Here is a 17,099-nt window from a genome sequence, read left to right as displayed (position 1 = left end):
GTATGCAGAAACGGATAGGGAGCCAATGAAGTGACTTGAGGAGAGGGCTAATATGAGCATAGCGACAATGCGTGTAAATTCATGCCCCTCTCATGGGCACACCCCCTTTACAAATCCACACATAAAAATGTACAAATGCATCTTTATAGAATAGAGACTATAAAGATGCATGCGTAAATTGCAATTAGTGCCAATAATTGATTGTTAGCGCTCTATTATTGGTGCTAATTGGCTTGTTAATTAAATTGCACACGCAAATTGGGTGCGTGCCCAAATTTGTGTGAATAATTTGTTCCTCTACCGGACTTGGTGAACGCCTTTACGGTACTATCTAAGCCACATTGAGCCTGCAATAGGTGGGAAAATGTGGGATACAAATGTAATAAATAAATATATAGAATTATGGGGTCAATGGGATACAAAATGAGGGTACTTCAGAAATAGGGCCAGATTCTATATCTGATGCCTAAAATATCTGCGCGGTAAACATTTCCGCCTGTGTTCTATAAGCAACACCTAGATTTATGCACAATATATAGAATATGCTTAGGCAGAAATCCTAGCGCCTACAACTACACACATCTATTTAGACCAACAAAAATATGGCCTCAATTCCTGCACATAGATTTATGCTCAGTGGGCCATATTTTATAACTGCACGCATAAATTTAGGAATGCCCATGGAACACCCATTTCTCCACCCACAGCCACGCCCCTTTTGAACTGCACGCATGAGAAGTTAGGCACAAATAATTAAACACGTTTAGCGAGTTGTGCGTCTGAATTCTAATTATTGCCAATTAGTGCTCATTATTGCTTGTAAAGTGCTGTTAAAAACACTGATTAGCTTGTTAAGCCAATTAAGTTACGTGTGTTGTTATAGAATATGCCTGGATTTCCACGCAGATCTCTAGGCGCGCTATATAGAATCCAGGGGATAGTGTTTACTTGTACTTCCAAATAACAATGGGCTCGATATTCAAATGGAATTAACTGCGTAGAAGTGGCTCAATATTCAGTGATGGTTACCCAGATAATGCTGCTGAATACTCGGGTAGACTGCTGCGACAATAGTGCTGGTGCCTGGATAAGTGCTGTTGCCCACAGTACCTAGATATTCAATGTCAGGATCTGGGTATGACCCAGTGCTAAATATCCTGGTATAAAAAGCCTGTGGTGGCCGGTGATAGAAAAACGCTAATTGCCGTGGGCTTTGCTCAAGTATAATTATATGACCCTGAAAGGGCAACAAGGAACAGGCACACATACTAAACAAAGTGAGAGGAAAGACAATGGTCAGCTGAGATCTGTAGAAGAAATATTAGAACAAGTCTCCACAAATCTACGATGAAAACACAGGAACAGCGGAGGTGACAAAAAGCACACAAAAGCGCTTAAAGGTGCCAAAAAGTCCTTTTTATTGTCGATCAAACTAGACTCGACATAGGCCGTGTTTTGTCCATCAGGTCTGCATCAGGAGTCTGAGTAAAATACAATAGGAGCTGTAAAAGATGTTCTTGCACCAAAGAAAAGAGTATTCCAAATCGTCACTTGGAGAGTTACTGTATCAGCAGCTTGTTATTGAGCCGATCAAAAATGACACTTCATAACCAAATACGCATCTTCTGGATCAGTCATCAATAAGCAAAGAACATCTTTTACAGCTCGTGTTGTATTTTTCTCAGACTCCTGATGCAGACCTGGTGGACGAAACACGGCCCATGTCGAGTCTAGTTTCATTGACAATAAAGGACTTTTTGGTACCTATAAGGGACTTGTTCTTCTGTTTCTTTTACAGATTCCAGCTGACCATTGTCTTTGCTCTCACTTTGTTTAGTGGCCACCCTTAAGGTGCTTCTTTAAGCAGCGCCATTCTTGTGTTAGTGTATAAACTAGCACTTAAATATTAATCTTGAATAAATGTCTAAGTTCTGATTTTACAAAGCTGGGATATACATGTCTAAACTAAGGAAAGTGCAAATGGAAAGGGGATGTGGCCTGTGAATGTTTTGGGTGGGACTAGAATGAGCTTAAAAAAAGAATATTTATTTCCCATTTCAAAAGGGGAATGAACATTTAAGTCCTAACAGGCAGCAGGCAAGAGAGTAATCCAGGTACAGGCAAAGTCAGTAGGCAGGCAGCAGGTCAAGAGAGTAATCCAGGCACAGGCAAAGTCAGCAACGAGGGACAAAGTAGAGAAGATGCACACTACTGAGCAAGTAACACCTACCAAAGTAGAAGCTGAAGCATGGAGTCCAGAAAGAGCTCAACTGATAAAGTGCTGGCGTCTGACATCAGCAGGGACCAGCAGGGAGAAGGAGCACAGCCAAGGGACAAGAGCAGGGGAAGGAGGAACCAGAAGACCAATAGGAGAGAAGCAAGGGAAGCCAGGCAGAGAGAGAGCAGACTCAGGTGCGTGGAAGCAAGGCAATCAAGGAGCCTGGAAGCCAGGCAGAGAGAGAGAGAGAGCAGACCCAGGTGCATGGAAGCAAAGCAATCAAGGAGCCTGCAGACAGAGAAGATCTACACACACATGGCTCAGGGCTGTGCCAGTCAAGTGTGCATGTCGACGGGACCCCGCGCAGCCCGAGGATGCCGCTTGCATTGAGGTAGGGGACATGACATTCCCCAAGTCCAATTTAATAATGGTCTATGGACTTTTCCTTTAGGAAGCCGTCCAAACCTTTTTAAAACTCTGCTAAGCTAACCGCCTTTACCACATTCTTTGGCAACGAATTCCTGAGTTTAATTACATGTTGAGTGAAGAAACATTTTCTGCAATTCGTTTTAAATGTACTACTTTGTAGCTTCATCGCATGCCCCCTAGTCCTAGTATTTTTGGAAAGCATAAACAGACGCTTCACATCTACCCGTTGAACTCCACTCATTATTTTATAGACCTCTATCACATCTCCCCTCAGCCGCCTTTTCTCCAAACTGAAGAGCCTTAGCCGCTTTAGCCTTTCCTCATAGGGAAGTCGTCCCATCCCCTTTATCATTTTCATCGCCCTTCTCTCCACCTTTTCTAATTCCACTATATCTTTTTTGAGATGTGGCGACCAGAATTGAACACAATATTCAAGGTGTGGTCGCACCATGGAGCCTATCATATATATATATATAAAAGAGTGAAAAAATATAAACAAAATCAATAAAATTGCATATTTATATATGATATTTGCTTTTGCGTTTAGACTCCTGATGAAGGCCCTTTGGCCGAAACATGAATTGAGACATCTAGATTGGAATGTTTCAAATTCCGCTAGTATTTTAGAACTGGATCACTCAACATAAAAGGCTCCTTTTACAAAGCTACCCTACTGATTAGCCATGCACTGAATGTAAAGAAGCCCATTCTATTCCCATTGGCTTCTTTGTATTCAGTGTGCCGCTGATCAGTAGCGCAGCTTTTTAAATGGAGAAGTGGACGTTTATGCACTGCTTACATGTAGCATTAACATCCATTTTAGAAAAATAAGGGGTCCTTTTACCAAGCTGCTGAAAAAAGCGCCTTGCGCTAGCAGCGGGGGCCATTTTTCCCACACGCTAGGGCGCAGCAGGTAAAAAAGCCCCCAGATACACATGGCAATGTGGTAAGAGAACTCTTACTACTACAACTACTACTACTTAACATTTCTAAAGCGCTACTAGGGTTACGCACAGCTGTACAGTTTTACAAATAAGGATAGTCCCTGCTCAAAGGAGCTTACAATCTAAAGGACGAAATGTCAAGTTGGGGCAGTCTAGATTTCTTTGAATAGAGGTATAATGGTTAGGTGCCGAATGCGACATTGAAGAGGTGGGCTTTGAGTAGGGATTTGAAGATGGGTAGGGAGGGGGCTTGGCGTATGGGCTCAGGGAGTTTATTCCAAGCATAGGGAGAGGCGAGGCAGAAAGGGCGGAGCCTGGAGTTGGCGGTGGTGGAGAAGGGTACCGAGAGGAGGGATTTGTCCTGTGAGCGGAGGTTTCAGGTAGGAACGTAAGGGGAGATGAGGGTAGAGAGGTAATGAGGGGCTGCAGATCGAATGCATTTGTAGGTTAGTAGGAGAAGCTTGAACTGTATGCGGTACCTGATCGGAAGCCAATGAAGTGATTTGAGGAGAGGGGTGATATGAGTATAACGGTCCAGACGGAAGATAAGACGTGCAGCAGAGTTCTGAATGGATTGATGGGGGGATAGATGGCTAAGTGGGAGGCCAGTGAGGAGTAGGTTACAGTAGTCAAGGCGAGAGGTAATGAGGCAGTGGATGAGAGTTCGGGTGGTGTGCTCAAAGAGGAAGGGGCGAATTTTGCTGATGTTATAAAGAAAGAAGCGGCAGGTCTTGGCTGACTGTTGGATATGCGCAGAGAAGGAGAGGGAGGAGTCGAAGATGACTCCGAGGTTGCGGGCAGATGAGACGGGGAGGATTAGGGTGTTATCGACTGAGATAGTGGAGCAGTGGCGTACCAAGGGGGTGGGGGCGGTCCACCCCGGATGCATGCCACTAGGGGGGGTGCCGCGCGCTGGTCAGCGTTGTTGGTTTCCATGCTCCCTCTGCCCTGGAACAGGAAGTAACCTGTTCCGGGGCAGAGGGAGCATGGAAACCAACGACGCTGACCGGTGCGCAGCACCCCCCCCAGCGGTGTGCACCCGGGGGGTTCTTTTGCCGGGGTGGGGGTGGGGTGTCCCTTCACCGGGGGGGGGGGTCGCACTGCACGGGGGGGGGGGGCGCTGCACCCGGGGGGCGGGGCGCATCGGCGATCCGCCCCGGGTGTCAGCGCCCCTCAGAACGCTATTGGAGTGGAGGGAGAGGATAAGTGGGTTTGGGTGGAAAGACAATGAGCTTGGTCTTGGCCATGTTCAGTTTCAGGTGGCGGTTGGACATCCAGGTGGCAATGTCAGATAAGCAGGCCGATACTTTGGCCTGGGTTTCCGCAGTGATGTCAGGTGTGGAGATAGAGCTGGGTGTCATCAGCATAGAGATGATATTGGAAACCATGAGATGAGATCAGTGAGCCCAGGGAAGAGGTGTAGATTGAGAAGAGAAGGGGTCCAAAGACAGACCCTTGAGGAACTCCAACAGAGAGCGGGATGGGGGTAGAGGAAGATCCATGAGAGTGAACTCTGAAGATACGGTGGGAGAGATAAGAGGAGAACCAGGAGAGGACAGAGCCCTGAAATTCAAATGAGGATAGTGTGGTAAGGAGTAAATTGTGATTGACAGTGTCAAAAGCGGCGGACAGGTCGAGGAGGATGAGGATGGAGTAGTGACCTTTGGATTTGGCAAGGAACAGGTCATTACAGACTTTAGTGAGTGCTGTTTCTGTTGAGTGTAGAGGGCGAAAACCGGATTGACGCGGATCGAGGATGGCATGAGAGGAGAGAAAATCAAGGCAACGGCTGTGGACGGCACGTTCAAGTATCTTGGAGAGGAAGGGAAGGAGGGAGATGGGGCGGTAGTTGGAAGGACAGGTAGGGTCTAGTGATGGTTTTTTGAGGAGTGGTGTGACTACAGCATGTTTGAAGTTGTCGAGGATGGTTGCAGTGGAGAGAGAGAGATTGAGGATATGACAGATGGGGGGGGGGGGGGTGACAGTAGGAGAGATGGTATTTAGTAAGTTGGTGGGGATGGGATCAGAGGGACAGGTGGTGCATTTCGAGGAGGAGAGAAGGTGGGCGGTTTCCTCCTCGGTAATATCAGGAAAAGAGGAGAAGGAGGCCTGAGTTGGGTGGTTGAGGGAGTGGGTTAGGGGGTGAAGAGGAGGCGGTGGCTTGGTAGTAAATTCAAGTTTGATCTTCTGCACCTTGTCGCGGAAATAGTCAGCCAGTGACTGAGGAGAGAGTGAGGGGGGGGGGGGGGGGAGTGGAGGGCACTTTGAGGAGGGAGTTAAGGGTGGCGAAGAGGCGACGAGGGTTGGAGCCGAGAGAATTAGTCAATTGGGTGTAAAAGTCCTGTTTGGCAAGGAATAGGGAAGACTGGAAGGAGGATAACATGAATTTGTAATGAATGAAGTCAGTATGGGTGCGAGATTTCCTCCAGAGGCGTTCAGCAGACCGGGTGCAGGAGTGAAGGTATCGGATGCAAGGGGTCATCCAGGGCTGGGGATTAGTACGCTTTGTAGGACGGGAGGTGGATGGTGCAAGGGAGGCCAGAGCAGAGGAAAGAGTGGCATTTATAAGCAGAGACAGCCTTGTCGACAGTGTCGGAGGACATGATGGAAGGGATGAGATTAGAGATACTATAGGATAATGTGGGAGGGTTGACAGCCTGGAGATTCCTGAAAGTAGTGGTTAGAGTTGGGCGGGACTGAGGGGGAGGGTGATGAAGTGTGAAGGTGATCAGGTGATGATCAGAGAGAGGAAGAGCTGATGCGCAGAAATTGGAGGGTGGGCAGGTAGAGGAGAGGACGAGGTCAAGACAATGGCCAGTTTGGTGAGTAGGGGTGGTGGAGCTCAGCTGGAGGTTGTAGGAGGATGTCAGAGTGAGGAACTAAGAAGCGTAAGAGTCAGCTGGGTCGTCAGAGTGTATGTTGAAGTCTCCAATAATGAGGGACAGAGGTGAGGGTTCAAGGAAAACGGGGAGCCAGGCATCAAAGTCGGTAAGGAAGGAAGAGAGGGACTTATCAGGAGGGCGGTAAATGACTGCAACTCTGAGTGGCAGCGGGTAGAATAGACGGATGGAGTGAACTTCAAAGGATGAGAAGCAGTGAGACTGCGGTAGGAGGAGGGGTTGAAAACTACAGGAGGGCGAAAGTAGAAACCCGATGCCTCCTCCACGGCCAACTGGGCGGGGAGTGTGGGAGAAAAGATAACCTCCATGGCAAAGGGCCGCGACTGAGGCAGAGTCATCGGGGGTGAGCCAGGTTTCAGTTAGGGCGAGCAGTTGAAGGGAACGGGAGATGGAGAGATCATGGGTGAAGGAGAGTTTGTTACAGACCGAACGGGCATTCCACAGGGCACACGGGAAGGGGAGGGAAGGGGGGGGGAGGAGGGGGGGAGGAGGGGGGGAGGAGGGGGATAGAGATGAGATTGGAGACATCCCGGAATCGTTTACATGGATAGGACAAGGACAGGTATGGGGGACCTGGATTGGGATTGATGTCTCCCGCGGATAGCAGGAGAAGGAGCAAGAGAGTGCAGAGGAGGGTGGGGGAGGTAGGGCGATGAAGACGACGAAGACGGGATACGCTTAGGAGGAATGGGGATGGGTTAATGGCAGGAAGGAAGTGTTGAAGGTTGAGAGCTAGGAAGGAGGAGGGGGATAGGAGAGATGGTGAGGTGGTGAGGGACTTGGGTGGTGGGTAGGGTGTTGCAGTAGTGAGCAGGACGGGAGAGGGCATAGATGGGCAGTGAGTTCTTGTGGTAGATAGCGGCAGGGGGAGGAAAAGATTAGGGAGGGACAGGGCAAGGAAGAGAATGTATATAGGGGCCATGACTGAGGTGTTAGGTAACGGATAGAGCAGGAAAGTAGAACTGGAGGCTAGAACTGGGACAGCAGGGTAGGTAGGTGGATGGGTGGGCAAGCAGGTAGCTAGGTTGATGGACAGGCAGGTGATGGGATGGGAGGCAGGCAGGTTGATGGGTGAGCTGGGAGGCAAGCAGGTAGCTTACCACATGGCCATGCAGTGGGGAGCCCTTACTGCCACCCATTGAGGTGACAATAAGGGCTCCCATGCCAGCGCGGCGATGCCCAATTACTGCCAGGTTATCGCCTTGCAAGCCATTTCCTGGGGTTTTCTTTCAACATAATATACATCGCCACGATCGATCTTGGGACTCCTTTTTGTCACCTTTGCTGTTGGACTGTTTTATGTGCACATATGTGCATAATGGCAAAATTCCATCTAAGGGTTATTCTGTAAACGTGCATACTTCTTACATAGCACATATTTGACAGATAGTGACCCGAGTGGAGTCTGGGTATAGCATGGGCACAAACTACATTTATGCATGTAATTTAGGGAATACTATAAGCTACAATCTTCGGCATTTAGATGCAAGTATTTACATCAGCTCTGTGGTTGGTGTACGTGCTCGCACTAAATTATAGGTGCATATTTTGCTTTTATGCTAGTATTCTATAAATGAAAATAGGCTCCAACTTTCCCTTAGAGTAGGGGTTCTCCACCCAATCCTCGGGACATGACACACCAAGACAGTCAGGTTTTCAGGATCTCCTCAATGAATATGCATAACATAAATTTGCCCCCATAAGTTAAATTTTTGCTGCCAGTCAGGGGTGGTGTTTCAGTATTATGTGCTCAATGGCTAAAGGTAGGCAGGTTCCCTGGAGTCTTACAAAGCTTGCCTGTCCCTCACTATTGAAAATGTTATAGTGAAACAGCACCACCCACTGGCAGGACTGTAGATGGAGGACTCCAGAGGGAACAGTGATTGAAAACCCCTCCATATAGAATAGGTGCCCTCAGGGCCGGTCCTAGGGTCTCTGGTGCCCCCCCGCAGACTATCAGTTAACGCCCCCTCCCCTTCCCCTAGCTTCTCCTTTCTCTCTTCTCCCACCCTGCCCCCTTTTTCAGCCCAGTGCGATTCTCCTTCGCCCCATCCCCCTCCCATTTATGGCCACCTGCCCGCCCTCTTCTCCGACTCCCCCCAACATCCCCCTTTTTCTTCCTGCCACCCTGCGTGGTTTAAGTCTTTTTTAATTTACCTCCGTCCCAGAGGCCGCGTCATTTCAAAGCCCTGCCCATCTCTAGCCTTCCCTCCCTTCGTGAGTTCGTTCCCTTAGAGTCCCGCCTTCTGACGTCATTGCCTCTTTCCTCGAGGGTGGGACTCTGAGGGAACGAACTCACGATGGGAGGGAAGGCTAGAGATGGGCAGGGCTTTGAAATGACGCAGCCGCTGGGACGGAGGTAAATAAAAGATTTAAACCCCCAAGGGCGGTGCGGTATGGCGGCGCAATGCCACAGCGATGCCCTTGAAGGCAGGTGCCCCCCCTACGGTGCTTATCCCGCTTAACGGGTTTGGCCGGCCCTGGGTGCCCTCTAGGTACCTAAATATAGGCACAGTTCACTGTTATAGAATTGCCTTCTATGTGCTTTTGGTGGTCCTGAGAGGTGTTCCTGAGCATGCATTTTGGTCAAGAAGGAAATGCATGCGTGTAGGTTATATTTTCAGATCTATGCATGCACTTGTTCACCCTACATTATACTTGCACAAAATGCAGGTACAAATGACTGTATAAGTTGTACCAGTGACAATTTTCAAAGCAGAAGCAGGCATGCCAGGAGCATAGCCAGACCTCCCGGTGGGAGGGTGCCAGAGCCCGAGGTGGGGGGGCACATTATAGTCTGCCGCCCCCCGCTGCTCTGCCGCTCCCCACCCACTGCTGCAGCAAAGTACCTTGGCTGGCGGGGGTTGGGGGCCCCCGCTAGTTGAAGCCTTCTCCAGCGCCGGTCTCCGGCGCCGCCTCGTTGCCTTTCCTGCTCTCTCTTCCTCCTCACGTCCTGCATGCTCCTTTAAGTGAAACTCAGCATGCTCAGTTTCACTAAAAGGAGCGTGCAGGATGTGAGGGGGAAGAGAGAGCATGGCAGGCAACGCGGCAGCGCCGGAGACTGGTGATTGACAAGGCTTCATCTGGCGGGGGTTGGGGACCCCCCCCCCCCGCCAGCAAAACCAGGGGCCCGGAGGAAATTTTGGGGGCCCAGGCCCCTGTAACCCCACATAGCTATGCCACTGAGGCATGCACTTTCTCTTTGGAATAGAATGGACTTCTTTGCATTCAGCGCACTGCAAATCGGTAGCACAGCTTTGTAAAAGGAGCCTTTTATGTTGAGTGATCCGGTTATAAAATACCAGTGGAATCTGAGACATTCCAATCTAGAAGTCTCAATTCCAATTTGAATTTTCTTTCTAAAGTACCGCTTTAAATGTATAAGTAAAATATCTGTGGATTATCGGTGGCACTATTCAGATAGATCTCTTTGGAAAGTAATGCAAAGCCTATGGGTAAAACATTACTCCATTGCAGGCAGTATGAAGCTTGCTCCCTTGATATCTCATCACAACTAGTTGAAGGAGTCCCCTGTGCTTAGGTGACCAACAGGCTTATTTTCGAAAGAAAAGGGCGCCCATCTTTCGACACAAATCGGGAGATGGGCGTCCTTCTCCCAGGGTCGCCCAAATTGGCATAATCGAAAGACGATTTTGGGCGTCCTCGACTGCTTTCCGTCGCGGGGATGACCAAAGTTCACGGGGGCGTGTTGGAAGCGTAGCAAAGGCAGGATTGGGGCGTACCTAACACATGGGCGTCCTCGACCGATAGTGGAAAATAGAAGGGTGTCCCTGACGAGCACTTGGGCAACTTTACTTGGTCCATTTTTTTTATGACCAAGCCTCAAAAAGGTGCCCGAACTGACCAGATGACCACCGGAGGGAATCGGGGATGACCTTTCCTTACTCCCCCAGTGGTCACCAACCCCCTCCCACCCTAAAAAAAACTTTTTAAATATTTTTTGCCAGCCTCTATGCCAGCCTCAAATGTCATACCCAGCTCCATCACAGCAGTATGCAGGTCCCTGGAGCAGTTTTAGTGGGTGCAGTGCACTTCAGGCAGGCGGACCCAGGCCCCCCCCCCCCACCTGTTACACTTATGGTGGTAAATGTGAGCCCTTCAAAACCCACCAGAAACCCACTGTACCCAAATCTAGGTGCCCCCCTTCACCCTTTATGGCTATGGTAGTGGTGTACAGTTGTAGGGAGTGGGTTTTCGGGGGGGGGGGAGGTTGGGGGGCTCAGCACCAAAGGTAAGGGAGCTATGCACCTGGGAGCAATTTCTGAAGTCCACTGCAGTGCCCCCTAGGGTGCCCGGTTGGTGTCCTGGCATGTCAGGGGGACCAGTGCACTATGAATGCTGGCTCCTCCCACAACCAAATGGCTTGGATTTGGTCGTTTCTGAGATGGGCGTCCTCGGTTTCCATTATGGCCGAAAATCGGAGAAGACCATCTCTAAGGACGACCATCTCTAAGGTCGACCTAAATTTCACAATTTGGGCGTCCCCGACCATATTATCAAAACGAAAGATGAACGCCCATCTTGTTTTGATAATACGGGTTTCCCCGCCCCTTCGCCGGGACGTCCTGCAAGGACGTCCTCAGGAAAACTTGGGTGCCCCTTTCGATTATACCCCTCCATGTAAGCTGCAGATAGTGTCAGGTGAGGGAGAGGGGGATGAACAGTTTATCAAATGTTTTTTTCCGCACAGCAAATAGTGGGAAGAACCCTTTTAAAAGGTCTTTGGTCTTCATATTGAACTTCTGTGGGATCAAGTCAGAGTAAAATCAAGAGTAAGACAAATTGGCTAGGAACAGGATAAAAAAGAAAAAAAAATTCCAGCTTAATAGCCATTTTCATTCAGAGGAGAACTGAAAGAGTTGCCTCTAGAGGATGGGAATGGAAGTGATTTGCCACTTGGCTCATTCTTGGGTGCAGTTCCCTGGGTCAAGGATCTGTCATGTTTGTGCCTATTTGCAATTGGATAGAAGTTATATTTGCAATGGGCTATTGCCATCACTGCCAGTGAGCTATAGCATTGAGCCAGATTTTAAAATGTTATTGAGGATTTTGTAAATGTCAGACAGACTTTAATGCCAGAGTTATTAATAGTAGAACATATCTTTGCATAGCTGATTACATCATTGCTCGTTTGGAAATGCAATTTAGAACAGAGTCCTAGAAGTCATGTTTATCCTGAATGAAGCGGACTCCTTGATATTAAAAAAAGAGATCTAACTGGACTTCAGAGCTCTTGTACATCATTTTCGCTTGGCCAAATGAAAGAGAAAAAGCTTTTAGACAATCTACAGCAAATTGACATTCATATAAATCTGAGTTCTGCAAAATTATGAAGCCACATAGACAAAAATCTAGAGATATGTGGCCTTTGGCACTTTCTCAGTATGAAAAGGAAAACATTGCAGGTTGCAGACAACCAGTCTGGGTCCTGCTGAACATCCTTGTGTCTTTCAATATTTCTGCTGAATGGAGCCTTGGAATGCATTTTTACAGATCTGTGCGTGTGAATAAAAGTGAATGAGCTTCCCAGAAAAACACTATCCCTCAGTCTGGTTACAAAATACATGTTTATTTTGAACATTAACCATTTCCATGGGGGGGGGGGGGGGCACCCACAAATAGATACAAGTAATTTAACAGATTTGCCCTCCTAGTCTGTAGTACTATGATCTAGCCTCTTCATCCTGGGACATTGCCTGCTAAGGGGACTAGTAGTCCCATTAGCTCACCAGCAGAGGGCAGTTCAGAACCAGAATGGGCCCTACTCCGGGTATCTCCTTTCTCTCCCAGTCTGGTTTCCCATGAAGACATGATGACAGGGTTTCTGGTCTCACAGCAACTGCAGGTTGTGCTGTGACTCCTTCCTTATTCTTCTTTTGAAGATACTTCCTTTTATAGAGAAGGGGAAATGAAAATTAAAAAAAAAAAACATAGCTTAGTATAACTAAAGTGAGCTTTACTCTAGCAGTATAACCGAAATGTTGCTAGATTTGTTAATGAGGAGTTACAGGATGTTTCTATAACAAGATGCCTCTGTTTAGGTGTCCCAATGCTGCGTGAGGAGCACCTATTCTGAAACTGCATCTGAGCGTCCCGATTCCATTACAGAATATTAGTGTAAACCCACATTGGTGCACGGCAGGTATAAATAGATGTACCTAAGTGCTACAGCCTCACGAGTCCCACACAGTCCCCCAGACTCTATATAAGGTGCCCAAAATTGCACATGCAAATTTGGGCGTGCACTCAATTTAATTGAGTAATGAGACAATAACTAGCAATATTGGGTGCTAACAACCAATTATTGTAGTTAGTTGGCTCCAATTAGGATTTGTGCATGCATCGTGCTAAGTGCCATTCTATAAAGTTGTAAGCACAAATCTTTTCATGTGCAACTAAAAAGGGGGTATGGCCATGGGAGAGGCATGGGAGGGCGGGGGCGTTCACTAAAGATGCACACAATATTATAGAATTCTGGAGATCAGTGCCTAACTTATGTGCCAAAATTTAAACCAGGTTTCAGTTGGTGTAAATCCTCATGTTCAAAGTTGGGTGTGGATCCTGGTGCTACACGCTGTTCTATAAACGTAAGAACATAAGAATAATCATACTGGGTCAGAATAATGGTCCATCTAGTCCAGTATCCTGCTTCCAACAGTGGCCAATACAGGTCACAAGTACCTGTCAGAAACCCAAATAGTAGCAGCATTCCAGAACCCCAAAAGAGTAGAAAGGTTCCGGAGTCCCAAAGAGTAGCAAGATTCCAAAAACCCTAAAGAGTAGCAACATTCCAGAACCCCAAAGAGTAGCAAGATTCTGGAATCTCAAAGAGTAGTAACATTCCAGAACCCCAAATTGTAGCAACATTCCAGAACCCCAAAGGGTAGCAAGATTCCAGAACCCCAAAGAGTAGCGTGATTCCAGAACCCCAAAGAGTAGCAACATTCCAGAACCCAAAAAATTAGCAAGATTGCTGAACCCCAAGGAACAGCAAGATTCTGGAACCCCAAGGAGTAGCACAACTCCATGCTACCTATCCAGGGGCAAGCAGTGACTTCCCCGTGTCTGTCTCCATAGAAGACTAAGGGCTTTTCCTCCAAGAACTTGTACAAACCTTTTAAAACCCAGATATGCTAGCTGCCATTACCACATTTTCCGGAAATGAATTCCAGAGCTTAACAATTTGCTGTTTAGAGAATAATGTTCAGCGTGCATTTTTTTCTGTGTTCAAATTTGGGTACCATTTACTGAATCTAGTCCAATGTGCATAACTTATCATATTCTATAAGCTGCACATGTAAGTTCCAGAAATGCCAATGCACCTCCCATGCTCTGCCCATATATACGTCCCCTGCACTTACATGCTCCCTTATAGAATAACACATTGTGCACTTATACACCTAAGTACAAGATGCAAAATGCAGGGCCGCCGAGAGACTGGGCCGAGCCCAGGGCAAGCCCGTCCCTGGGGCCCCCCCGCCCCCTCCCAAGGTTGCCGCTCCCCCTCCCCCTGCCCCCCTCCGTCCGCCACCGGGCCGGGCTCCTTGCTTTGAAATCACAGCGCCTCTCACCTCCATATGAAAGAGCTGCAGGCAGCAGCAGATCGCCTCACTTCGGGCCTCCTTTCCTCTCTGTGTCCCGCCCTCGCGGAAGTTATGTCAGATGAGGGCGGGACACAGGGAGGGGAGGAGGCCTGAAGGGAGGCGATCTGCTGCTGCCTGCAGCGCTTTCACACGGAGGTGAGAGGTGCTGTGATTTCAACGCAGGGACCCGGCACGGTGGCAGACGGTTGATGACGGAGGGCGGGTGGGATTGCGGTGCCGGGCCCCCGTTGGAGGCCTGGCCTGGAGAATTTTGTCCCCCCTGCCTCCCCCTCTCGGCGGCCCTGGCAAGATGCATGTAATGCATTTAAGGGGCAATTCTATAGAAGCTGTCAAAATTTAGGTGCCAAGATGCAGCACACTACATGTTAATTTTACAACAGCATCTAGGCACCTAGATTCTAACTGGATAGTGCCATTGAAAATGCCTGGTTAGTGCCCAAGCTGAAACTGGCCATTTTGGGGCATTCCGGGGGCGACAACTAGCCGGTTAAGTGCTGATTTTCAGCACTTAACTGGCTAAGATAACTGCATAAATAGGACCGTGTAAAATGCAATCCTGTGCATATGTGGTTCTTGATAGCCAGTTAAGTGATGAATATCACACAACCAGCTACGTTTTTTACTTGCTCCATATACTCGGAAATTCAATGCCAGAGCCTGGACATGGCCCAGGATTGAATTTCCGGGTATAACACCAGTGGCGGTCAGCAAAACACTAATCACTGCCAGCTGACGACCACTAAATGCACAAATGGCACATACAGGTAGGTGCTACGGTTATAGAATTAGATGTATAAGGCCAGATTCTATATATAGCGCCTGAAAACTCCAGGCGGAATAAATTTCCACCTAAGCATATTCTGTAAGCGGCACCTATATTTAGATATTCAGTCCGTTCAGAACTCAGCTGCACATCTTATCTTCCGCCTGGACCGATACAGTATACTCATATCACCCCTCTCCTCAAGTCACTTCACTGGCTTCCGATCAGGTACCGCATACAGTTCAAGCTTCTCCTACTAACCTACAAATGCACTCGATTTGCAGCCCCTCCTTACCTCTCTACCCTCGTCTCACCTTACGTTCCTACCCGTAACCTCCGCTCTCAAGACAAATCCCTCCTCTCAGTACCTTCTCCACCACCGCCAACTCCAGGCTCCGCCCTTTCTGCCTCGCCTCACCCCATGCTTGGAATAATCTCCCTGAGCCCATACGCCAGGCCCCCTCCCTGCCCATCTTCAAATCCTTGCTCAAAGCCCACCTCTTCAATGTCGCCTTCGGCACCTAACCACTACACCTCTATTCAGGAAATCTTGACTGCCCCAACTTGACATTTCGTCCTTTAGATTGTAAGCTCCTTCGAGCAGGGACTGTCCTTCTTTGTTAAACTGTACAGCGCTGCTTAACCCTAGTAGCGCTCTAGAAATGTTAAGTAGTAGTAGTAATATAGAATATGCTTAGTTGATATCACAGCAGTGTGCGTAAGTTTTGGAACGCTCATGAAACGTCCATTTCCCCACCCATAACTATGCCCATTTTTGGCTGTGCGCATCAGAATTTAGGTGCTTTGCGTTACAGAATATGCTTAGTGAGTTGTGCACGTAAATTCTAATTATTGCCAATTAGTGCTCATTATAGCTCATACCGGTTATCAACGCTGATTAGCTTGTTAAGCCAATTATGTTACGTGCTTTGTTATAGAATATGCTTGGATTTCGTTGCAGAACCCTGGGCGTGATATATAGAATCAGAGGGATAATGCGGTCACCGCCACAGGTTACACATGTGGTGGTACTCAGCTGCTATCATTGTAACCCTTTCTCTGTCCTAGATCTGCCCCTGCACTATCAAGGTAATGCCGCAGTGGTTAGAAGTTTTTTTTGGTGGTTCTATCTGGATAATGAACAAAAAAGTGAGGACAGCTCAAGGAGGATATCAGGAAGTCTTTAATATAACAGCTAAAAAAAACGACCCGACACAGCCGTGTTTTGGCTCCAAGGCCTGCATCAGGGATCTATTAAATCTCTTGTGGTTGGCTGATAGCTTAACAAAAAGAAGTGTAGCTGTTTGGCTTCCGTAAGCTGAGAAAATACTATACTGCTGTACACCGTGGCAGTACAGCGCATCTGTGATGTCAACACCGTAAAACAGACGCCCTCTACCGCCACGGTGTATAGCAGTACAGTATTTTCTCAGCTTACGGAAGCCAAACTGCTACACTTCCTTTTTGTTAAGCTATCAGCCAAACACAAGAGTTTTAATAGACCCTTGATGCAGGTCTTGGAGCCGAAACACGGCTGTGTCGGGTCATTTTTTTTAGCTGTCATATTAAAGACTTCCTGATATCCTCCTTGAGCTGACCTCACATTTTTGTTCATTGCCTTTGTTGCACGTGAGGGTTTCCTCCTCCTTTTTGTTTTTTTTTCTATCTGGATAATCTCATTAACAGAACAAACTCACGTTGCTAATCATCACTCTTGAAGAAAGAACTCCATTCCTTTTAATTTTTTTTCTGTTTCAGTTTTTTTTCAAAATTTTCTCAAAATTGCAAAAACAAAAATATAAATTTGTTGTGACTTATCTGAATGAGTGCCCACTGAGAGAGGTCAAAGATTTCACCCCTGACGCAGCATATTTATTTTTATTACATTTGTACCCCGCACTTTCCCACTCATAGCAGGTTCAATGCGGCTTACATATTATATACAGGTACTTATTTGTACCTGGGGCAACGGAGGGTTAAGTGACTTGCCCAGAGACACAAGGAGCTGCCTGTGCCTGCAGTGGGAATCGAACCCAGTTCCCCAAGACCAAAGTCCACCACTCTAACCACTAGGCCACTCCTCCACTGTTGCTACTATTTGAGATTCTACATGGAATGTTAATGTTGCTATTCCACCAGCATTCCATGTAGAAGCCTGCCCTTGCACATCAGCAACCCGCGCAGGCTTCTGTTTCTGTGAGTCTGACGTCCTGCACGTAC

Source organism: Microcaecilia unicolor, chromosome 11 (genome assembly GCF_901765095.1).
Source record: "Microcaecilia unicolor chromosome 11, aMicUni1.1, whole genome shotgun sequence".
NCBI lineage: Eukaryota > Metazoa > Chordata > Amphibia > Gymnophiona > Siphonopidae > Microcaecilia > Microcaecilia unicolor.
The sequence above is the reverse complement of the archived record's forward strand: the minus strand, read 5'-3'. Positions refer to the sequence as shown.